This window comes from Chenopodium quinoa, unplaced genomic scaffold (genome assembly GCF_001683475.1).
Source record: "Chenopodium quinoa cultivar QQ74 unplaced genomic scaffold, ASM168347v1, whole genome shotgun sequence".
Classification (NCBI taxonomy): Eukaryota; Viridiplantae; Streptophyta; class Magnoliopsida; order Caryophyllales; family Amaranthaceae; genus Chenopodium; species Chenopodium quinoa.
In genome coordinates, this window is record NW_018743144.1 from 572610 (window position 1) to 598185 (window position 25576).

The window sequence follows — 25576 nt, forward strand, 5'->3', positions numbered from 1 at the left end:
CACATTCACACATCATGATCATATCAAGGGATCTCCTATGCTCATCCTTATCTCTTTAGTGCTAGACTTGGGGGCTAGATCCTTACATCATTAGCTTACCTAGCCTAACAGTCACCATTATTTGACTCTTCTAAAAATAATATCATTCCACACACTTAGCTCTTCCAGCCTAGCTTTAGTGTCACTTTCACACACTGCACAGATACATGGCCAAATATACTTCCCTTAGGAACCCTTTTCATGAAATCTTAACATAACACTGAAGCATGTCTTGTCATATCAAAATCACTCATCACACATCATTGCATCACGAAGTACAAAGTGCTTAGCCTCCGTGCCTAAGTTAACTAAATACTTTTATCATGGAGTCAGCAATTGAGATAGCCTAGGATGAATTGATCCTTGCACAACATTTGAATAAGCTCATTCAGCATGCAGTTACAAAAACTTCTTCCTCTTCGCGTCTTTCTTTTTTGGGAGAAAGTCGGTACCCTCCACAAAAATGACGGAAAATTCGGTACCCTCCATAAAAATGACGAATTTTTTTTTGCTTTTTTGCTTTTTTGCATTTTTGAGTCGCAAGATAACATTACAATGCACACACGAGTTATGTACACATTGAGTTATGTCGTGTTATCAAATTGAGTCAACACTGTGCACACACGAGTCACATAAAGTGAGTCGTCATACCTTGAATCATGTCAAGTCAATGAGTCAAGAGACACTAAGTCTTAAGTCAACCCTAATTACATGAGCAAAGTCTTATAGTCAAAAATATAAATGCAGGTGCATCCCAGCAAGCAAGAACATTCCCGGATTTCATGAGATCCTCCCAAGATGAGCAAAATTACATAGATTAGTAAATTAGATGTAGAGCTTTAATTTCAAAAAGAATTGAGCGGATTTGGAAACAACCAAGTTCAAAGTTTGGAGCGAAACTGAGCAATCGCAGCAATAAGAGCAAAATAGGGAAGACCCGACTCCAGCGCCAGATGACAAGGCTGTCGCCTGGCAACAACATCTGTCACCTAGCGACAGAAGAAATGCGTGGCGCTAGAGTCTTCCAACAGGCGCAAGTGCGGCGACACAATGCGTGGCCCCTTATTAGATTATGCGGACCTCATACAACAATTTCAGGTTCTTTGATACGCCAGTTAGCCCTTATAAGCAAATTACATGATTAGAAGTCGGCTCGATTACTATCATAGTAAGTGATTAACCTAACGACGATCGTCTCACTTAGCTTAAGCGCCTAAACATTGGCTCATTACAAGCACTAACTATAGGGAATATTTCAAGCATTACCCCAAACTTGAACCCCACTATGATCATACACTAGAGTACGTTGGCGTCAAAAGGGAAGGAAGCTAGAGCAAAAGAGTCGCCAACAATTTTAGGAACTTGTAAACCGTTCCCAGGGTGAAGGTTACACCCCTTAATGATCCAGGAGATCGTTAACTCCAACAGGTCTAGAACCAAAACTGCAAGTTCAGGGATGAAGGTACAAATCCAACCTAAAAGAGATTGAACCTGCCCTAATAATAGGCCTCCACTTTATTCTGATCGTATTCATGGGCGAAATCTGACTAACATGCAATCAATAGATTAACTCTAAACCTGTTTATCTATGTTGGTTGAATATTAATAACAAATAAATCTATTATTGGCGATCACTTGAATTATATTCAAATTATCCCTAAAAAAGATTATTAATTATCTTATTAAGCATGATTACAAGTACATTTAATAATCTTGTTTAGGGTTAATATGATTATGATTCAAGTGATCGCCAATAATAGATTTGTTTGTGCATTAATATTCAATCAACATAGATAAACAGGTTTAGAGTTAAACCTATTGATTGCATGTTAGTCAGAAAGCGCACATGAATACGATCAGAATAAAGTAGAGGCCTATTATTAGGGTAGGTTAAAGCTGTTTTAGGTTGGATTTGTACCTTCATCCCCAAACCCTATTTGGTTCAAGACCTTATTGGAGTTGACGATCTCTTGGATCGTTAAGGGGTGTAACCTTCACCTCGTGAACGGTTTACAAGTTCCTAAAACTTGTTGGCGACTCTTCTGCTCTAGCTTCATTCCCTTTGGACGCCACCGTACTTTAGTGTATGATCACAATGGGGTTCAAGCTAGGGGATTAATGCTTGATATATTCCCTACAGTTTTTGGCAACTCCACTAGGGAGGATTTATATTTTAATTCCTGAATTTGATTTGGCAATGATTTAGAATGAGTGGATGAGACTCGAAACGTTCTAAGTATTTTATGTGCGTAATTTTGATTAACATTATTTTCATATAAATAAAAAAAAGATCTCGTTGGAAAGACCATCCGTAATGAGTTAAAAACATAGGATTTTATACGTAGGAAATATGAGAAATATCTTTCACAACCAGGACCGAAATAACACTGCGCGAAACTGGAAAATTTTATCAAGCACAGAAAGCTGCTGAGGCATGTAGGAATTAGCGTCAGCGACCAGAGCATTGGCGCCAGACATTTAACTATACCGCCAGACGACAAGCTTGTCGCTAGGCGCTACAGCTAAAACCTGGCGCCAAGCTCTGTTTGCTGGCGCCAAATTCTTCCAATACCGAGCCAGAAATATGCGTTCTAATTTTGACCAGTTTTTCGCATTGTTTGCTCGATCCTACTTTATGATTGAGTTTTTCTCACTTTTCTAAAACCCATATGTGTTATACATATGGACATAACCCTCTGGGAATTCATGCTCCATCTACCTGATTGAACGCTCTGAGCAATAAAGGATACATCCGAGAATGTTGAATTCACCAAACCATGGAAGCGAGTTTTTCTAAAACTCGCGGTGTCTCATCCACTCGCGCCAACCCTTCACGGTTAGGCTTCCGCGCGGTGCATCCGGACAATTAACCATGGACCCTCTATTAACTAAACCATATCCCGAACTTTAGAGAACTAGAGCCATGGTTAGGTTGCAAACTTATTGCATCTTATTGTGCCTACTTGACTAATTGTGCATTATTTGTTGTGCATATATATGTTTTCGTAGGCATTTGTTTGACTTGTGTTGAGATTAAGTAAATTAATTACTTAAAGAGCTTTGCCTTATTAATTAATTGATTAATTAATTTGAGTAAATAAAGTCTAATATTCTTAATCAGAATAGACCTAGTACGACTTTAGGAATATCCCTGTTGATTAATAACACCGAAAACAGTCTCATATTGAAGCTCCATCATAGGCGCCAAAGCCTGAGCTGTAACGCCACTCTGTGGAGTGTGGCGCCTGGCGACAGCTCTGTCGTCTGGCGCTACACTACACGATACGACGCCAGTCCTGTCGTTTTGAGGACAATTCAGATTATTGATCGAGTCATCACCTAGTGTCTAATTAACTAGTTTGCTAAATAATTCGGTTAATTTTTACCGTCAATAATACCTTATTAAATCATTAATTGAGTCTAGTCACATAGTCTAGCCAAATGGTCATGATATGAGTCTTAACATGTCACCCACACTAACTAGTCTTAGCACAAACTTCGAGTATATGTCACCATGACCATGTCTTAGGTTCATGCATGAGTCGGTTTTTCTGTCATTTGAGTTAGGGGGTACATTCTATTCCTAATTCTTCATATCCCTCCATCTACATCATTTTTATTCACATTCTATTCCAATATTTCTTCACTTCTTCCATCCATTTCATGTTGAATAAAGTTTGAGTCAAATAATTAACAATGAATATCCCCTAATTTATTTTTCACAGTACTTGGTCGAGGAGAAAAGAGCGATTAATCAAGGACAACCTCTTTATTGAAGTTTCACTTTTTGATAAACCAATTCGTCGAAAGAGGAAGGCTAAAAAGATAATGGCAAGTCAAGAAGAGGTCAATGAACTTAGGAATCAATTGACTGACGTGACTGAGGTGTTAAAGGCTTTAACCCTCAAAATTGATGACCCTGTGAAGCAACAACAAATGAACCTCATGCAAGAAAGTTTGAGAAAGCTATCTAGTGACTATAAATTTCTGGGCATGAGTTCACAAGGGGTCTCGCTGGACAAGGAACTTCTTCTGCATAAGTTCAACGCCACTGACATCCCTAAATTCAAGGCAACGGATAACCCTTACTTTCTAATAAGATTTTGAAACTATAATGAGCATTAAGGGTATCGATAAGAAGGTTTTCCCCTCTCTGTTCTCGCTATCTCTCCGAGACCATTTGCCAGCAATGGTTCTTTTCTCTCGAGAAAGAAAAAACTCTTCTTGGGAGTCGATAACAAACGCTTTCATTGATAGGTACAAGTGCAACATCCAAGACGAAACAGACCATAAATAACTTGAGATGTTAAAACAAAAAGAAAACGAAGGGTTCACTTCTTTCTTCAACAAATGGAGGGAAACTTCTGCTAATATGGTCAAGGCTCCTATCAAAAAAGAATTTGTGAGGATGTTTATCAAGAATCTTCAAGGGAAGTATTCAAAGCACTTAAGATACCAACATAACTTGAATACTTTCAAGTCTGTCTATAACATAGGCATTGACATTGAAGATGATCTTCTGAAAGATAATAGTGCGAGAGGAAAGAAGAACGACCATCCTTCTTCTTCTTCTCCCATTAAATAGTGAGGTACATGCCACGAACGCCTCTAAATCACGAATCCAAAGGTCAAAAAGGGTGTTCACTCCACTTGGTATGAGCTATGAAACAACTTTCGAGAAGCTACACCACAAAGGACTAGTCATGCCCATAGGGCCCATCAAAGATCCAGTTTCAGAAGCCAGGCTACCCAAGTGGGATCCTAATAAGCACTGCAAATATCACCAAGGAAAGGGTCACGACACTGAGGAGTGTTGGAAACTCAAAGAAGCTATTCAAGATCTGATCGATAACAATGAAACTTCCGAGATTCTAGCCATCGAAGAAGATCAAATATCCTTCGATCCATCACTTCTTATCACACCTGTAGGAGAACCCATGATCGAGACAACTTATATAACCTCGCTCGATGAAGTGGCCATGATTGAGGAGGATGAAAGTCTTTTCTTAGATAATACCAAGGAAGACTCGTCAAATCTGAAAGAGGACATTCGAAAATTGCAAGATGTCGTTGCCATGCTCTTGAATGTGGTAGAAGGATTAGCAAACCGGGTGATGGTCATCGAAATAAATCTTCGCTAAGGGTTTAATGAAGAACTCAATGCTCCTAAGCCACGGGAAAAACGGACCATTGAAGAATACACACCAATAGGAATGACTTACAATGAAGCTTTTGACTGTCTTCGTGATCAAGGTCATATTCATTCCATTGGTCTCAGTCAAGACTCTCCATCGGAAAAACGTTTTCCCAATTGGGATCCAAATTCCTATTGTCGATACCATAGAGGTTGCGGTCAAACTACTGAAAAGTGTCTCACCCTCGAGGATCGTATTCAAAACTTCATTGATTCAAATCTCCTTCATGTTCCTCCGCGTGACAAGAAGGCCAAGATTAGTAACGATAGTAACAGTGGCTCTAAAGGGAAGAATAATGAATATCCTTCTTCTCCCAAAAACACCTACTCTAGTAACAGTATTGGTACTTTCGACCTTAATGAGATCTTAGCCATGGATAATCGAGGATTTAGAAAGCAACAAAAAAAGGAATTTTTCCCCTATTGGAATTAGCTACGATGATGCTTTCGATTGACTCCATGCCAAGGTAATCATTACTCCTATTGGACCTCTTCAAGATCCCCCACTTGAGAAGGGAGTGCCTAGTTGGAATCCAAATGTGCGCTGCAAGTACCATCAAGGTAGGGGTCATGCTACTGAGAGCTGTTGGAAACTAAAGGAGGCTATCCAACATTTGATTGATAATAACAAGCTTCCCATACCTCCAGTTAACAAGAAGAGCGAGTGATGATAAAGCAAATAATACAAGACATAAGGCGAGCTTCAAACGACGAGATTTCATAACATCTTTTTTTCTTTTTTTTTTATTTTCCCTTTCCCCAATAAGTCTAGCATAGGCACCCTTTCTTTTCCCTTAGATTAATTTTGTAGATTCTTTCTTTTCCTTTTTTTTTTAATAAAATGAGCATTTATTCTTTTACATATGATCATTTCCTTATTATTGCATTAAATAAAAAATCATTGTCGAATTAAGCACAAGGTATACCAATGATTTAAGCACCCCTTGTAGCCACATCATATTGCCTTTCACCTTTCTAATTTACAATCCTTTCTTCATAACCACTTTGAGCCTCGTCTAACGATAGACCTTTTAGTTTTCAACCCACATCTACCTAACCTTGGGATGGGATGGTGTGCAACTTATGCAATTTTCAATTTCATAAAAAGCTTGAGTGACTTCAAAATATAAAATAGCAAAAAAAATAATAAAAGTGTACAAAACGGCAAGTGTTCCAACGTCATTGACATAAACATGTCTTTGATATGAACACGTCTTAGATTGCGTCTCTTATCGAGTGCTCGGTACCGTGCCTGAGAAACATGAATGCCAAGTGAGTGATAGACCGCATGATCGGGATTGCCCACACTCATAAAAATAAAAATAAATGCTAAAGAAAAAATAGAAGAGAGCTAAAAAAGAGAAGAAAGCCTCAAGCATAAAAATATAAAGGCTCAAAAGCAAGGTTGCACACCCTGGGGGCTTATCTAGGGTCTTGAGCCTTTTTATCGCCTTCTTCTTTAACCTTTAGCCTAACCACGTTACAACCCTTAAAAGACCTTTTTGAGGTATACATACACTTGTTCTAGGTTCGGCTAGAGCTACGTTAGGCCTGATTCCTAATGGATACGTAGGCAACCTCACATCGAGGTGTAGCCGTAATAAAAATGCATTCATATTCACATTCACACACTTACACCATGATCATATCAAGGGATCTCCTATGCTCATCCATATTCATTTAGAGCTAGACTTGGGGGCTTGATCCCTACATCATTAGCTTACCTAGCCTAAGAGTCACAACCATTTGACTCTTTTCAATATATTTTCCCACATACTTAGCCCTTGCGGCCTAACTTTAGTGTCACTTTCACACACATCACACATACATGACCAAATATACTTCCCTTAGGAACCCTTTGTCATGGAATCTTGACATAGTGTTGAAGCATGCCTTGTCATATCAACATCACTCATCAATCATAATCATCATTGAATCGAAGTATGAAGTGCTTAGCCTCCGTGCCTAAATTACCCAAATGATTTATCGTTGAGTTAACTAGGATAGTCTAGATGAATTAATCCTTGAACCTTGAGAGATAGTATCAAACAACATTTGACTAAGCTTATTCAACATCCACCTTCAAAAACTTCGATTCTTTTTCGCGTCTTTCTTTTTTAGGAGAAAGTCGGTACCCTCCACAAAAATGACGGAAAGGAAATTTTTTGCTTTTTTGCATTTTCGAGTCGCACGATCACAATACATTGCACACACGGGTCATGAGTCACACGTGTCATTTCACTTCGAGTCGAGTCAACCTCGAGTCAATTACAACGAGTCAAGTTTATACCTTGAGTCGTGTCAATTTAATGAGTCAAGCGACGTTAAACCTTAGGTCAACCCTAAGATGATTAAAGAGATAAGCAAAGTTCTATAGTCAAAAATAAATACAGGTGCAGCAGAATGGGGAAGACCCTACTCCAGCGCCAGATGACAACATCTAGCATCTGTCATAAGTTTTTAGTGCCTTCCGCTAGATCCCAGAGTTTGGCGACATAGTCAATTCTTGGCGCGAGAGATATTTCAGCAACGACAGAGCTCGAAGCCTCTCAGAAAGGTGATTTCGACCTCATACAGCGATTTCGGGTTCCTTGGTACGCCAGTTAGCCCCTATAAGAAATTTGACATGATTAAGTAGTCGGTTTGATTACAGTCTAAGTGATCGACCTGACGAAAGATCGTCTCACTTAGCTTAAAGCGCCTAAGCGTTGGCTTATCACGGAGACACCAACATACTGGTTTTAGCGGAAGCAAAGTTCAAGCGAGCTTTAGAGATCGGAAAGCGTTGGTCTTCGGAAATTTTTCTTCGGAATATTATCGCAACAAACATTCAAGCTCTTTTGCTCTAGAGACGCGTGAGCATATCATCAAAGCTCTTTTGTTCAGAGATGCGTGGACATATCATCAAAGCTCTTTGCTCTAGAGACGCGTGGGCATATTTTTCAAGCTCTTTTGTTCAGAGACGCGTGAGCATATCAATAAAAAAAGCTCTATTGTTAAGAGACGCGTGGGCATCCTATTATCAAGCTCTTTTTTCAGAGACGCGTGGACATATCATCGAAGCTCTTTTGTTCAGAGACGCGTGGACATGTCTTCAAAGCTCTTTTGCTCAGAGACGCGTGGGAATCCTGTATTCAAGCTCTATTGTTCAGAGACGTGTGGACATATCATCAAGCTCTTTGTTCAGAGGCGCATGGATATATCCAAAAAAAAGAAGCTCTTTGTTCAAAGACGAGTGAACATCGAAACAACAGGATTCCCTAGATTATGGAAAGTTGTCAAAAAGCAACAGAAGGTGATTTCAAGCGAAGTTGTCTTCAACCATGTTCCCTTAGACGAGGAAGATGGTCAAAGTGGAAGAGGATTGTTTCAAGCGAAGCAATCTTCGATAGTATTCCTTTGGACGTGGAATATTATCAAAGCGGAAGAGGATTATTTCAAGCGAAGCAATCTTCGATAGTATTCCCTTGGACGTTGAATATTATCAAAGCGGAGGAGGGTCATTTCAAGCGAAGCAATCTTCAATATTGGAAGCAGTTACAAGCGTAGCAGTTTTCAAGCGGGATGGCATTCTCTTGGCAGGAGGTCATCAAAACAGTAAAGCGGCAACAAATCGGTTACTTTCAGAGACGTGTGCTCGACGGTGCAAGATACGCATTTCTTAAATCTTTTATCTGTTTAAATAACGCTAGTTTGCAGGTATCGGCGTTACAAGAGTGATTTGGGATCGCAGAACGTTCTGAGTCATTATTCTCCGTCCCTATCGATACTTTGACTTTTGTTTTCAAAACTTGCGTTTATCCAATTAAGTCAAAGTGGGGGCTTCTGTAGACACCCATTTGTGTCTCCCCAAAACCAAACCCAGAGATGAGTACCTTTCGCGTCGAATCATAATCGAATGAAGTGAAAGTGTGGAAAGTCTAGTGTTGCGGATAGTTTTAATTTCTTTTCTCTTCTCTCTATTTTTGAAAAATTATTTTAAGAAAACAGCCAATCCAGTTTGGTTGGTCCATGATATGGGTCCAATAGTAGTGTAGTTGGATGGGGCTTGAAAAGATCTTTCCAACGATATATTATAAGCCCAATTCCGATGAATATTGAGGAAGTTATGGCCAATTACTGAACTGGGCCCGGTTTGAGCCTTATATGCGGCCCAATGATCTAGGGGAGGGCCTAATATGGATTTATCATTCCTAATGCAATTAGGAATGATTTTAGTCTTCTAGATTCTTCTAGAAGGTTCTTTTCATTCCTAACTCAATTAGCATTGATAAATTTACTTTTGTTGACTTTTGAGAGTTTTAATTAAAATCAAAGAGCATTTTTAAGGAAAAATACGATTTTATCCTCCTGTCGACAATTTTTATCTGATTTTAAGAAAACGCGTGAATTTCTGAATCAGCGCCAAACGTCAGCTGTAGCGCCTGGCGCTACGCTTGGCGTCTGGCGCTTGCCTTGGCGTTTGGCGCCAAGGTCAGTGTTTGGCGCTAATTCATGTTTTACGCGTTAGAACTCTGTTTTGATATTTTATATTTTTGGCTGATTTTCTTTATAAATAACGTCGTAAAAAATCCGTTTTCATTAACGAATTCCCTCTCTTTCATTCACCAATTCTCATCAAGATTTTCTTGATTACTCTTTCTCTCTATTTTCTAAACTAGCCTTCTCTCAAATATAAAAATTCCGCATTCATTAAATCTAGATACACCTAGCCATATTCGAAGTTGCCTTCGCCCTAGACGTGAAAGAAAGAGGTACGAGGCATCAAAGTAAGTATTTTAATTGTTTTTTTATTAATGTTATGATATAGAGTTCATGCTTAGGTTGTTATTATGATTCTTAGTATCATGTCTAGGGTAATTTTAATACTATGTATGGTCGTTATAATGCCTTCTATTTTCTTTCCTAATATTTATGATGTTAGTATCATGTTAGGGCTAAATATTTGATTTTTATTGCTTACTGACATGCTAGGTGTTGTTATTAATCTTGTTAGTATCATGCCTAGGATCTTGGTATTATTATGCTTTATGATTATTTTTATGATTATAATTACTATTGTTATTATGATTATTTATTATGTTGCTTGATATTTATTTTTATTGCTTGATCACACCTTTAAAGGGAATTGGTACTTGTAATCACGCTTAATAAGATAATTAATAATCTTGTTTAGGGTTAATATGATTATAATTCAAGTGATCTCCTATAATAGATTTGTTTGTGCATTAATATTCAACCAACATAGATAAACAGGTTTAGGGTTAAACCTATTGATTGCATGTTAGTCAGAAAGAGCACATGAATTTAATTAGAATAAAGTAGAGGCCTATTATTAGGGCAAGTTCAATCTCTTTTAGGTTGGATTTGTACCTTCATCCCTGAACCCTATTTGGTTCAAGACCTTATTGGAGTTGATGATCTCTTGGATCATTAAGGGGTGTAACCTTCACCTCGTGAACGGTTTACAAGTTCCTAAAAATTTTTGGCGACTCTTTTGCTCTAGCTTCTTTCCCTTTGGACGCCACCGTACTTTAGTGTATGATCACAGTGGGGTTCAAGCTAGGGAATTAATGCTTGAAATATTCCCTACAGCATGTCACTAAACAATAAAGATCAAATATTTAGCCCTAAAATGATAATAAAATGAATATTAAGGGCATGTACGGATTGACTGAACTTAGCTGAACTAAACTGAACTGAACTGAACTTAATTGAACTGAGCTGAGCTGAACTGAACTGAACTTAATTGAATTGAACTGAACTGAACTGAACTTAACTGAACTGAACTGAACTAAATTGAACTAAACTGAACTGAACTGAACTGAACTGAATTTCAACGGAAGAGAACAGGCCCTAAGAAAGAAAATATAAAGCATCACAAAAACCATAATAAGCATATTTGATATTATAATCATTACCCTAAACATGATACTAGGAATCATTGTTGTCATTCAAGACATAAAATTAAGAAAAACAAACTAACATGATACTAAGAATCAAAATAGCAACCTAAACATTATTTCTATATCATAATATCAATAAATCAATTAAAACACTTACTTGGATTCCTCGTACCTCTTTTTAATAACAAAATACACGCGTTAGTAACTTCAAGGAAAATATAAAATCAAAGAATTGAATTAAATAATTAAAAGAGAGATTTGGGACCAATCCCTCAGAAATGAAACCTTTCACGTCTAAGGCGAAGGCAACTTCGAACTAGGCTAGGTGTGTCTAGATCTTGTGAATGCGGAATTTTGTATGAGAAAAGCTAGTTTAGAATAACAGAGAGATAGAGTAAACAAGTATTTCTTGATGAGAGTTAGTGAGAATTGCTGATTTAAAACGGCGGTTTTAGGAGTCTATTTATTGAGAAAATCAGCCGGATATGATAAAAATCAAATTAGAGTTTTGAAAAGAATAAAACAAGACATTGTCGCCAAACACGCGTTTGTCGCCAGACGACAAGGCTGTCGCCAGACGCCAGGTCTGTTGCTGGGCGATAGACGTGTCGTACGGCGCTGCAATCTGTTTTCCACGCGTTTTCTTATTTTGATAAAATTTAAGCGTACGAGAGGGTAAAACTGTAATTTCCTTAAAAACACTTCTTTTATTCTAATTAAAACTCCTAAAAGTCAATTTATCAATGCTAATTAAATTAGGATTCAAAAGAACCTTCTAGAATATTCTAAAAGACTATAATTATAGGAAATATTTCAAGAATTACCCCAAACTTGAACCCCAATGTGATCATACACTAAAGTATAATGGTGTCCTAAGGGAAGGAAGTTAGAGCAAAAGAGTTGCCAACAATTTTTAGGAACTTGTAAACCGTGCACTAGGTGAAGGTTACACCCCTTAACGATCCAAGATATCGTTAACTCCAATAGGTCTAGAACCATGACTGGAAGTTCGGGGATGAAGATACAAATCCAACCTAAAAGATATTGAACCTGCCCTAATATTATGCCTCTACTTTATTCTTCTCGTATTCATGTGCGCTTTCTGACTAACATCCAATCTATAGGTTTACCCTAAACCTGTTTAATCTATGTTAGTTGAATATTAATGCACAAATAAATTATTATTAGCGATCACTTGAATTATAATCAAATTAACCCTAAACAAGATTATTAACTATCATATTAAGCGTGATTACAAGTACAAATTCCCTTTAAACATGAAAAAAAGGCGTGATCAAGCAATAACAATAAATATCAAGCAATATCAATAAATATCAGGCAACATAATGATAATAATAACAATTATAATCAAAACAATCATGTTAAAGCATAATAATAGTAAGATCCTAGGCATGATACTAAAAAGATTAATAACAAATCCTAGCATGTCACTAAGCATATAAAAATCAAGGCTTTAGCCCTAACATGATACTAACATGAATATTAGAAAAGACAATAAAAGGCATCATAGAAATCATAATTGTTCTAAGGAACTTATTCTTTACCCTAAATTTGATACTAGGAAGATCAAAACACCCTAACATGACACTAGCTAGGAATCATAACAACAACCTAGACATGATTTCTATATTATAATAACAATGCAAAAAATTATAGCACTAACTTGGATGCCTCGTTCCTATTTCTAATAACAAAATACAAGCGTTAGTAAATTCAAGGAAAATATAAACAAACAATTAAATTAAATAATTGAAAGAGAGATTTGGGACCAAACCCTCAGAAATTAAAACCTTTCACGTCTAGGGAGAAGGCAACTTCGAACTATGCTAGGTGTGTCTAGATCTTGCGAATGCGGAATTTTGTATGAGAAAAGCTAGTTTAGAAAAGAGAGAGAGAAAGTAATCAAGAATTTCTTGATAAGAGTTGGTGAAAAGAGAAGAATTTAGAATTGATGATTAAAAATTGAGGTTTTAGGAGGCTATTTATACAGAAAATAAGCCGGATACGATAAAAATCAAATCAGATTTTCGAAACGAATAAAACACGACTGTAGCACCAAACACGCGCCTGCCGCCAGACGCCAGGTCTTCGTTATGCGACAGAGCTGTCGTATGGCGCTACAAACAATTTTCCACGCGTTTGGCGCTGCAAACAATTTTCCACGCGTTTTCTTATTTTGATAAAATTTAAACGTACGAGAGGGCAAAACTATATTTTCCTTAAAAACACTTCTTATATTCCAATAAAAACTCTTAAAAGTCAATTAAAGTCAATTTATCAATGCAAATTAAATTAGGATTCAAAAGAACCTTCTAGAAGATTCTAGAAGATTATATTCAATACTAATCGCATTAGGAACGATAAATCAATAATAGGCCCTCCTCTAGATCATTGGGCCACATATAAAGATCAAACCAGACCTAGTTTAGTAATTTGGCCATAACCTCCTCATTATTCATCGGAATTGGGCTTATAATATATCGTTGGAAAGCTCTTTTTGAACCCGACCCAACTACACCATTATTGGACCCTTACCATGGACCAAACTAAACTAGATTGGATGTTTACTTAAAATAGGTTTTCAAAAACAGAGAGAAAGAAAAGAAATAAAACTAACCACAACACTAGACTTTTCACACTTTCAATTCATTCGGGTATGATTCGACGTGAAAGGTACTCATCACTGGGTTTGGCTTTGGGGAGACACAAATGGGTGTCTACAGAAGCCCCCACTTTGACTGAGTTTGGAGAAACACAAGTTTCGAAAACAAAAGTCAAAATAGCGATAGGGACGGATAATGATTCAGAACGTTTGGCTATCCTAAATCATTCTTGTAACGTAGACACTTGCAAACTAGAGTTAGTTAAACAAATAAGAGAGCAAAGAAACGCGTATCTTGCACCGTCGAGCACACGTCTCTGGAGGTAACCGATTTGTTGTTGTTGCATTACTGTTGTGACGACCTTCCATAATCTAGGTGAAAGGAATGGTGTCCTTCGAAAAAGTGTACTATTTCGTTAGTGGGTTCAGAATTATTAGAAAGCTAATATATTCAGTAAGGTCAAGTGATCGGAATTCCTAGGTGGCGGTCGCTTTCGATAAGAAATATTAATGCATAATTAATATTACAGCTTAATCTTGACTGACCCCTTCGGGTCACACCCTTAGCACTAAACGACCCGAATCGACAAATTAATTCGGAAGAAATTAATTCGTCTCTCGAGTATTAAATATTTAGGCGCCGGTAATTCGAGCTTCGAGCGTCGAAACCGAGCATTGAGAATCTCAAATGTCGAGCCAAAATTTAGGATTTGGCGAGACGGGAAAATGCTTTAAGTAACAAGTAAAATCCTAGCCACTCAAAAGGCTAGGAAAGCTCGCCCAATAGGAGTGTGCCACGTGGTAGCACACATGGAAAAACACCATGTGGCAGCACACGTGACAGCCACGTTGGCAGCCGCCTTATGGCAACCACCAAGTGGCAGCGTGCCCCATAGGTAGCGTGCCATGTGGCAGCACGCCACTGTGGCGACACATGTGGCAAGGGCCGTAGACCCGGGGCGATAGGTCATGGACACGGGCCAAAATAAAATGGCCCAACCGAACCCAACTTGGGGCTCAAGGTTGGGTGACACATGGTTAGTTCACATTACATGTGAAATGCCTTGGGGACCAAGTGGGAAAGTGGTCCTCACTTAACCATGTGACACTTGTTACTTGTTCCTTGGTTTATTTAATTAAGGATTGAAGTCATCAATCTTTCCATGTGGGATCTTTTTGTGAAAAGTCCCAGATTGAAAGATGAGTGGAATTCACAAGCTATCCTTCCTTATAAATATCCAAACATGGCATGAGAATTCCTTGCTTGAGCAGGAGTTCAATAGAGCATTGCATTAGAAAAAACTCTTAAACTCATATAATACTCGTTTTGGTCGGACCTTGCTAACCTCGAGGTAACGGACCTAAAAGTCGCTTAAGCTTTTGCGGGTGGATTTCCGTAGGAGGCTCATGTATTTTCGGAGCTTAAGATTTCAAGTAAGAGCCCGACTTTGAGGGTGAAGCACTCTTCAAAGGTAAATTTCGATTTTATCCTTTTATGTTTATTTGTTATGCTTTATGGTTTTATTAATTGCGAGTGGTTCTTTGGGTCGGGATTGTTTCCGCGGTGAGTCGGACTCACCAAACCCCCACAGCGGTATCGGAGCCTCGCTCTTTTCTTTTTAAAATTATAATATTTTTCAAGGTATTTTTATGGCTTAATTTTTCTGGTATTAAGTTGCTAATTATATTAGTAGCTCGTTTTAGCTATTTTAACCTTGTATTAGAGTTGTCTTCAGTTCCCGAACCCAGATTTCGACCCAAAAATATTGAATTTTGGGTGGAAAAGGCATTTTGGAAATGGTTTTACCCTTATAGAGCTTAGTTTTAGCAATAAAAACGACTAGAAATGCATTTTTAAGGGGTTTTTCGTTTTTATGAAAAATTTTAAGTCTTTCTAACCTTGAAAATTAATTACATATTTATGGTGGTTATGTAATTGGTTCAATACATATTTTATATGCAATTTTAAACCTCTTAAGGCATGATTACTTGGTGGTAATTTATGTTTAAAAGCTTGGTTACTAAATTCCATGAATTTTTGTTGAACTTTGTTGATTTAATCATTTTTGAGTCGATTGGAATCATAAAGTTTGAAACTTTGTGCTAGAAATTTATTTATCTTCATATTGGAAGATAAAATTTTTCAAGGATTCACAAATGTTAGTAGTTGGATTTTTCATTTGAACATTAAACTTCATATTTTTCCAACTCCCTTTTATTTTGTCGAAAACTCAAGATTAATTTAAATTAATTAAATTGATAGTGAGTGATTGCCCTCTTATTTTTGTTACACCAAGTTAAACCAATTTTATTAAAGAATGGTTCTTGGAAATAATTTTGGTTACATGCACTTGGATGATGTTTTATTTAAATTAGACTTGTTTAAATTTTCATTTTTGCACACGAGAATTAGTTCTAAAATTAATTTTGAATTAATAAATAGTCACGCGAAATTTGGGATTAAAATCTCGAAGCTATGGCACGCAAATCAAGGCAAAGCTTCCCTTGGCTATCCGGGCTGCATAGCAGCCCGCATGTGGCTGCCAAGGGCATGCTCGATGCGTGCGGCCATGTGCGTGGGGTGTGCGAGCGTTTAGTGCGTGTATGTGCTTGGTGTTTTTGTGTAAAGGGGCAAGCAGCCGTGGCCTTGTGTCTAGCACCTTTTAACCCGTAGCAAACGCTACTAGTGTGTACATAGCTAGTGCTACATGGTGTGGTGAAGGCACGTGCGCCAAGCGGTATAGTGCGAGGATTGTTGGAAAACTTGACTTTCATGTGGAACGTATGTAGTGCATGAACCACTTGAGTACGGTTGGCTTCGTGTTTGCTTATTTTGCCTTTTTAATTATTTTAGTAATCTAATTTGGTTTTAGTTATTTTAATAAATTTTGGAGGCTAGGCCTCGGTTTTTGAACAACATTGGCAAAATTTATTTTTACTAATTTTGGGTTATACCAGCTTAATTAATTGGGTTAATTGAGTTGGTTGTGGAATTTAGTGGGAACTTCAAATATTAATTGCGCTTATTTTCATAATCGGTTAAAACAACTTTGACTAGTTTTAATTAGGCGTGTTAATTGGATTAACCACCTAGATTAGTTACTAGTGCGGGCATGTGTTTTATGCATTGTTACTTATTTCTCGTTGTAAAATGCATGGGCCATTCACATATAGTGAATGGATGAATGGAATGTATATTCTCTCACAGGTTTAATGAAATGGCAACTAGTGGGGCCCGATTAGGATAGAAAATATGAACTGTGATCCGTGATATATTTTTGTAAATCTAAATACGACCTGCGAACCGTTGAGTATTTTTGTACCTTAATATTTAGACTAGTCCTAATCGTAGATAATAGTAGTTTCATTTATTTTGGTCAAGTCTTGGAAGACGAAGCCATGAAGTTGCAAATGAAGACCTTTTTAAGATTTCAAGATCTCAAGGGGTCATGATAGTTGCCAAATGCATCTCTATTTATGTTTTTCGATATATATATGTTTATGTATATGAATTATATATTAGATTCATGTTTAGGATTTCGAATGTTGTGATGATTAATTAAGTTCACTTAAACCAACCAACATAGAAACCCTAGGTCCCTAAATATTGAGTAAAACTTGCCATTCCAAAACAACACTTACCAACCAAACGAGGGTAGTGGTGGGCTACGCCAAAGCGAGGCATCACTACTTCTCCAAGGAACGTAAGGCATACCGGGTATGCAAGTTGATTTTGGTTGTACTCAACGATATGAGTGATGGAGTCCTAACATGTCGTGGCAAAGTGGATAAATTGTTGAGAGAGCATTAGATGCGATGATTTATTCAACCAAGAGTGGCTTAGAGCTATTATCAAAGCGTTTCTTACCTTAGGAGATTGAGTGTTAAGACAAGCCAAAGCATGCTTAACAACTCTTTGTTTCTTTGGATCTTGGAATCGACTTATCCTCGCCAAATGGGGACAATTTTAATGCGTGGATAAGACGTTAAATAAGATTGAAAATTTGAATGAATACCTTTTAATTTTCAAAGCTATTATGTTATTTACTTGATAAATGGTTATACTTTGCACTTATATTTGTAGAATTCCAAATCAAACTGTATTGCTTTCCATGATTGGTAAAGGAAAACTTTGAGAATGGTTCTCAAAGAAAAGTAAAGCATTTCTAAAATATAATTCTCATAAATGACTTTTATAACAAAGTCCAAAAGGACAGTTGGATATCATGTATTCAAAATACTAGGTAGTTTTGATAAAACATAAAGTATTGAGTGATGTAGGGAATAGTTTCAAGCCTTTAAAAATCCCACTAGCTTGAACCGCACTGTGATCATACATTAAAGTACGGTGGCGTCCAAAAGGGAAGAAGATAGAGCAAAAGAGTCGCCAACAAGTTTTTAAGGAACTTGTAAACCGTTCACGAGGTGAAGGTTACACCCCTTAACGATCCAAGAGATCGTCAACTCCATAAGGTCATGAACCAAATAAGGGTTCGGGGATGAAGGTACAAATCTAACCTAAATGAGATTGAACCTTCCCTAATAATAGGCCTCTACTTTATTCTGCTCGTATTCATGTGCGTTTTCTGACTAACATGCAATCTATAGCATTAACCCTAAACCTGTTTAATCTATGTTGGTTGAATTTAATGCACATATAAACTATTATTGGTGATCACTTGAATTTATAATCACAATTAACCCTAACAAGATTATTAATTATCTTATTAAACGCGATTGCAAATACCAATTCCCTTTAACCTGCAATAAAAGGTGATCAAGCAATAACAATATAAAATAATATGCATATCAAGCAACATAATAAATAATCATAATCAATCATAATCATAAATGTTAGAAAGAACATAGGAAGCATCATACTTTAAATCATACTTAATATTAAAGATACCCTAGACATGATACTAAGAACCATAAATAACAATCTAAGCATGATATCTACATCATAAAATTAATCAAACCATTAAAGTACTTACTTGGATGCCTCGTACCTCTTTCTAATTACAAATTACACACGTTAGTAACTTCAAGGAAAATAATAATCAAAACAATTAAATTAAATATTTGAAAGAAAGATTTGGGGCCAAACCCTCAGAAATTAAAACCTTTCACATCTAGGGCGAAGGCAACTTCGAATATGGATAGGTTTTTCTAGATCTTGTGAATGCGGAATTTTGTGTTAAAGAATAAAGTTTAGAAAGAATAAATGAAAGATTAATGTTATCGAGAATTGATGAAAGAAAGATGATGAATGAATGAATTGCGAAGAATTAGATGAATGATAATTGGTGAATGATGAAGACTTAAGAATAAGGAGAATTGGTGAATGTTGGTGATTGTTGATGAATGATGATTGTAAATGGTGAAGATAGATGGTGAATTCGTCCATGAAAACGGAGTTTTGATACGATATTTATAGAGAAAAACATCCAAAAAAGATAATTTATGAAAACAGAGTCTGAAGATCGCAAAAACTACTTGGCGCCAGCCCTGGCTCATTGGCGCCAGGACCAGTGGCTAGCGCCAGGCGCCAATGGCTGGCGTCTGGCGCCAATCCTAATTCCAAGCGCCAAGGCCTGGGGTTGGACGCCAATTTGGATTTCAACGCGTTTTCGAAATTCTGATAAAATTCCCGTACTGGAAGATAAAATAATATAATTTCAGTCGAAAATGCTATTTGATCTAATTAAAACTCTAAAGAATCCTGATTGAATTAAGAATGATAAGAACCTTATAGAATGTTCTAGAAGACCAAAACCATTCCTAATTACATTAGGAATGATAAATTATATTAGGCCCTCCCCTAGATCATTGGGCCGTATTTAAAGCTCAAACCGGGCCCAGTTTAGTAAATTGGCCATAACTTCCTCAATATTCATCGGAATTGGGCTTATAATATATCGTTGGAAAGGTCTTTGCAAGCCCCATCCAACTACACCACTATTTGACCCATATAATGGACCAACCAAACTGGATTGGCTTTTTTCTTAAAATAAAGTTTTCAAAATCAGGGAGAAGAGAAAAGAAAAGAAAAGAAATAAAACTTTCCGCAACACTAGACCTTTCCACACTTTCGTTTCATTCGATTATGATTCGGCGTGAAAGGCACTCATCACTGGGTTTGGTTTTGGGGAGACACAAATGGGTGTCTACAGAAGTCCCCACTTTGACTGAGTTTGGAGAAACGCAAGTCTCGAAAAACGAAAGTCAAAGTATCGATAGGGACGGAGAATGATTCAGAACGTTTGGCGATCCTAAATCAATCTTGTAACGCCGATACCTGCAAAACTAGCATTAGTTAAAAAGATAAAAGAGTTAAGAAACGCGTATCTTGCACCGTCGAGCACACATCTCTAAAAGTAACCGATTATTGCTGCTGCTGTTTTGATGACCTCCTGCAAGCTAGAGAATGTCATCCCGCTTGAAAACTGCTACGCCTTGTAACTGCTTCCAATTAGAAGATTGCTTCGCCTGAAAATATCCTCTCTTCTGTGATAATATTCCACGTCTAAGGGAACATCATCAATGATTATTTCTCTTGAAACAATCCTCAGTTTTTTGTGACAACTCTCCACAATCTAGGGAACGCCATCTTGCTTTTTGTTTTGACGATCTTCCACAATCTAGGGAACGCCGTCGATAAATGTTGCTACATCTTAAGCCTGTTCTTGAATCATAGTGACAACCTTTCCAATCATAGCAAAAGTCGTCGAAGACTGCCCATCTCGTGCTATCTTCTCAAATCTTGGGTGACAACCTCCACAATCTTAGCGAATGCCGTCGAAGACCGCCCATCTCGTGCTATCTTCTCAAATCTTTGGTGACAACCTCCACAATCTTAGCGAATGCTGTCGAAAACAACTTTACTTGAAGTCATCCTCAGTTGTTGCGATAATATTCCAAAAAAAATTACCGAAGACCAACACTTGTTGATCTTTAAAGCTCGCTCGAACTTTGCTTCCGCTATGCTTGTACGTCGGCGCTTTCGTTGCTTTGAACGTATACGTCGGTGTCCTTTTGCGAATGAACCAGTATGTTGGTGCTTTTTGCTAATGAGCCAGTATGTCGGTGCTTTTTGTTAATGAGTCAATTCTTAGGCGCCTTAATCTAAGCGAGATGATCTTTCATCAGGTCGATCACTTATTTGCTGTTGTAATCAAATCGACTACTCAATCATGTCAATATTGCTTATAGAGGCTAACTGGCGTACCAAGGAACCTAAAAATATATTGCAGAAGGCTAGCACAACCCCAACAGGTGGCTGGCTGCTTTGGCGTTGCTGAAAATCAATCAGCGCCAAACATATGGCATTAGCGCTAGGCGCTGGAATTGGCGTCTGGCGCCAAGCACAGAAAGTGACGCCAATGCCTAGGGACTGGCGCCAACACGAATTCTTCTTTAAATTTAATTTTCCGTTTTATTTCTTGCTCTGTTCGTCGCGAATGCTGCGATAGGGTCTTCCTTGTTCTATTGCACCTGTATTTAATTTGACTATAGAACTTTGCCAATCTTTTTGATCATCTTAGGGTTGACCTAAGTTTTAGCGTTGCTTGACTCATTGACTTAACACGACTCAAGGCACAAACTTGACTCGATATGATTGACTCGAGGTTGACTCGACTCAAAGTGAAAAGACACGTGTGACTCAGGACCCGTGTGTGCATTGTAATGTGATCATGCGACTTGAAAATGCAAAAAAGCAAAAAATTTCCGTCAATTGTGTTGAGGGTACCGACTTTCTCCCGAAAAAGAAAGACGTGAAAAAGAAAATCAAAAGTTTGAAGATGCATGTTGAATGAGCTTAGCCAAATGTCATTCGATACTATCTCTCAAGGTGCAAGGATTAATCCATCCTAGGCTATCTCAATGGTTGACTCAATGATGAAAGTATTTGGGTAACTTAGGCACGGAGGCTAAGTACTTCATGCTTCATGATGTAATGACAATTATGAGTGATTTTGATATGACAAGGCATGCTTCAGCGTTGTATTAAGATTTCATGACAAAGGGTTCCTAAGGGAAGTATATTTGGTCATGTATGCGTGATGTGTGATAGTGACACTAAAGTTAGGCCGCAAGAGCTAAGTGTGTGAAAAGACATATTGTTAGAATAGCCAAATAATGGTGACTGTTAGGCTAGGTAAGCTACTGATGTAAGGACTAAGCCCCCAAGTCTAGCTCTAAGTGAAAAGGGATGAGCATTGGAGATTACTTGATATGATCATGGTGTAATTGTACGAATGTGAATATGAATGCATGTTTATTACGGCCGCACCTCGATGTGAGGTTACCTACTGTATCCGTTAGGAATCAGGCCAAACGTAGCTCTTGTCGAACCTCGCACAAGTGTGTGTATACCTCAAAAAGGTCTTTTTAAGGGTTGTAACATGGTTAGGCTAAAGGTTTGAAGAAGAAGGGGATAAAGGCTCAAGACCCTAGATAAGCCCCCAAGGTGTGCAACCTCGCTTTCGAATCTTTGTATTTTCATGCTTGAGTTTCTACTCTTTTTAGCTCTTTTTGCTTTAGCATTTATTTTATTTTTATAAGTGTGGGCAATCCCAATTATGCGGTCTATCACTCACTTGGCATTCATGTTTCTCAGGCACGGTACCGAGCACTCGATAAGAGACGCAATCTGAGACGTGTTCTTATCGAAGATATTTTCATATCAAAGACATTGGAACACTTGCCCTTTTGTACACTTTTATTTATTTTTTTGTTATTGCTTATTTTTTTGCTATTGCTTTCTTTTGAATTTGCTCAATCTTTCTTTAGAATTGCATAAGTTGCACGCCATCCCATCCCAAGGTTAGGTAGATGTAGGTTGAAAAAAGAAGGTTCTATCATTAAATTAGACGAGGCTCAAAGTTGTTTATGAAGAAAGGATTGTAAATTTGAAAGGTAAAAGGAGATATGATGTGGCTACGAGGGGTGCCTCAAATCATTAGTATACCTTGTGCTTAATTCGACATGGTTTTTTTTTTATTTATTTTTTTAATGCAATGCAATGTGATGATCATATTCAAGGAAATAAATGCTCATTTTATTAAAAAGGGAAAAAGGAAAAAATCCTATTAATCTAAAAGAAAAAAAAAGGTGCCTATGCTAGACTTATTGGGGAAAGGAAAAAATGAAGAAGAAATAGAAAAAGAGGTCACGAAATCTTGTCGTTGAAGCTCGCCTCTTGTCTTGTTTTTGCTTTATCATCACTCGCTCTTCTTGTTAACTGGAGGCATGGAAAACTTGTTATTATCAATCAAATGTTGGATAGCCTCCTTTAGCTTCCAACAACTCTCAGTAGTATGATCCCTACCTTGATGGTACTTGCAGTGTTCGTCTGGATTCCAACTTGGCAATCTCTTTTCAGGTGCGGGATCTTGAATAGGTCCAATGGGAGTAATGAGTCCTTTGGCATGGAGTCGATCGAAGGTAGTATCGTAACTCATCCCAATGGGGGTGAAGTCTTTCCTTAGTTGCTTCTTAGATCCTTGGTTATATATGGCTAAAACTTCACTGAGATCAAAGGTACTAACATTGTTACTAGAGTGGGCGTTTTCGGAAGAAGAAGGATTGTCGTTCTTCTTTCCTTTCCAGCCACCGTGGTTACTATTGTTAGTAGCTTTTTGCTTTGCAAGGTCATCTTCGATTTCAATTCCGATGTCATAAACGACCTTGAAAGTATTCAAATTGTGTTGATATTTTAGGTGCTTCGAATACTTTTCTTGGAGATTCTTGATAAACATCCTCACAGATTTCTTTTCGGTGGGGACTTCAATCATTTTAGCGGAAGTTTCCCAATACTTATTAAAGAAAGAAGTAAAGCCTTCATTCTCTTTTTGTCATAGCATCTCAAGTTGTCTATGATCGGTTTCAACTTGGATATTGCACTTGTACCTATCAACGAAAGTGTTCGCTATCGATTTCCAGGTAGAGGTTTTCTCCTTGTCAAGGGAGAAGAACCATCATTAGCAAACGGTTTTAAGAGATAGTGAGAACAGAGAGGGGAAAACCTTCTTATCGATACCCTTAATGGTCATTATAGTTTCAAAAGCTCTTAGATGGAAGTAAGGATTAACTGTTTCCTTGAATTTTGGGATGTCGTTGGCATTGAACTTATGCGGAAGAAGTTCTTTATCCAGCGAGACCCCTTGTCATGTAAGCTCTTGAAACCTGTAATCGCTAGACAACTTGCTTAGGCTCTCTTGCATGAGGTCCATCTGTTGTAGCTTCACGGGATCATCAACCTTGAGGGTGAGTAGCTTCAGTGTTTCAGTCATGGTAACCAATTGGTTCCTAAGATCATTGACTTCTTCTTCAGTTGCCATTATCTTCTTAGCCTTCCTCTTTTGACGAATCAGTTTATCAAAAAGCGAGAATTGAATAAAGAAGTTGTGCTTGATTAATCGCCCTTCTCTCCTCGACCAAGTATTGTGGAAAAGGAATTTGGGGATACTTATTGTTAATTATTTGACTCAAACTTTATTCAACGTGCAATGGATGGAGGAGGTGAAGAAAGATGGAAGAATGTGAAGAAAGATTTAGATGGAGGGATATGAAGAATTAGGAATAGAATATACCCCTCAACTCAAATGGCGGAAAAGACGGACTTATGCATGAACCTAAGACATGGCCAAGGTGGTGTGTACTCAAAATGTGTGCTAAGACTAGTGAGTGTAGGTGACATGTTAAGACTCGTGTCATGACCATGTGGCTAGACTATGTGACCAAGACTCGATTAATGACCTGACAAGGTGTTATTGACAGCGGAAATAACCGAATTAATTAGGAAACTGGTTAATTAGACATTAGGTGATGACTCGACAAATAATCCGAACTGTCGGCCAAGCGATAGGACTGGCGTCACACTATGGTGGTTGGCGCCATACTTTTTTTAGTAAATGTCTGGCGCTACACACCATACAGTGGCGCTACAGCTCAGACTTTGGCGCCAACATTGGAGCTTTGGTCTGGGACTGTTTTCGGTATTATTAGTCAACTGGGGTATGCCTAAAGTCGTACTAGGTCAATTTCGATTAAAAGAAGAAAAATATTTATTGACTCGAATTAATTAATTAATTAATTAATTAGGCAAAGTTCTTTAAGTCATTAATTATAATCTCAACACAAATCAACAAACGGTTAAGCATAGAATATATATGCACAACAAATAATGCACAATTAGTGAAGTAGGCACAATATGATGCAATGAGTTCGCAACCTAACCATGGCTCTAGTTCTTTAAAGTTCGGGATATGGTTTAGTCAAATAGGGTCCATGGTTAATTGTCCAGATGCACCGCGTAGAAGCCTAACCGTGAAGGGTTAACGCGTGTGGATAAAACACTGCGAGTTTTTTAGAAAAAACTCACTTCCATGGTTTGGTGAATTCAACCTCTCAAATGTACCCTTTGTTGCCAGGAGCGTTCAATCGGGTAGATAGAGCATGAATTTCCAGAGGGTTATGTCCATATGTAGAACACATATGGGTTTCAGAAAAGTGAGAAAAAATTCAATCAGGAAGCAGGATCGAGCAAACAATGCGAAAAACCGGTCGAAATTAGAACTCATATTTCTGGCTCGGTATTGGGGGAAATTGGCGCCAGCAAACAGAGACTGGCGCCAACTTTTAACTGTAGCGCTTGACGCCAATACTGGCGTCTGGCGCTACGGCAAAAAGTGTGGCGCCAAGCTCTGGCCCCTGACGCTACTTCCCACATGCCTCAACAGCTTTCTGTGCTCAATAAAATCATCCAGTTTCGCGCGGTGTTTTTTCAGTCCTAGTTGTGAAAGACATTTC